This window comes from Penaeus monodon, chromosome 23, assembly GCF_015228065.2.
Source record: "Penaeus monodon isolate SGIC_2016 chromosome 23, NSTDA_Pmon_1, whole genome shotgun sequence".
Classification (NCBI taxonomy): Eukaryota; Metazoa; Arthropoda; class Malacostraca; order Decapoda; family Penaeidae; genus Penaeus; species Penaeus monodon.
In genome coordinates, this window is record NC_051408.1 from 15,541,465 (window position 1) to 15,541,712 (window position 248).

Below are 248 nucleotides of genomic sequence, written 5' to 3' on the forward strand. Positions count from 1 at the left end.
TGAAAAATCTTTTTAAATAAAACCCAATTCACTTTATTGATGCGAAACCATATTCCTGACCCTTGATTATGTATGTCAAAAATCCATCTTTTTCTACTATCTCATATTAAAACCCCCTGCTCAAACCTGGTTTAATCAAGCTGAATTTTACCCTTTTGGTATCCGTAATACACCATGATACTTATTATACCAATACCCTTTATCTAAATATATAACTAAAAAGCAGAACAAAACTGGAGAACAGATGA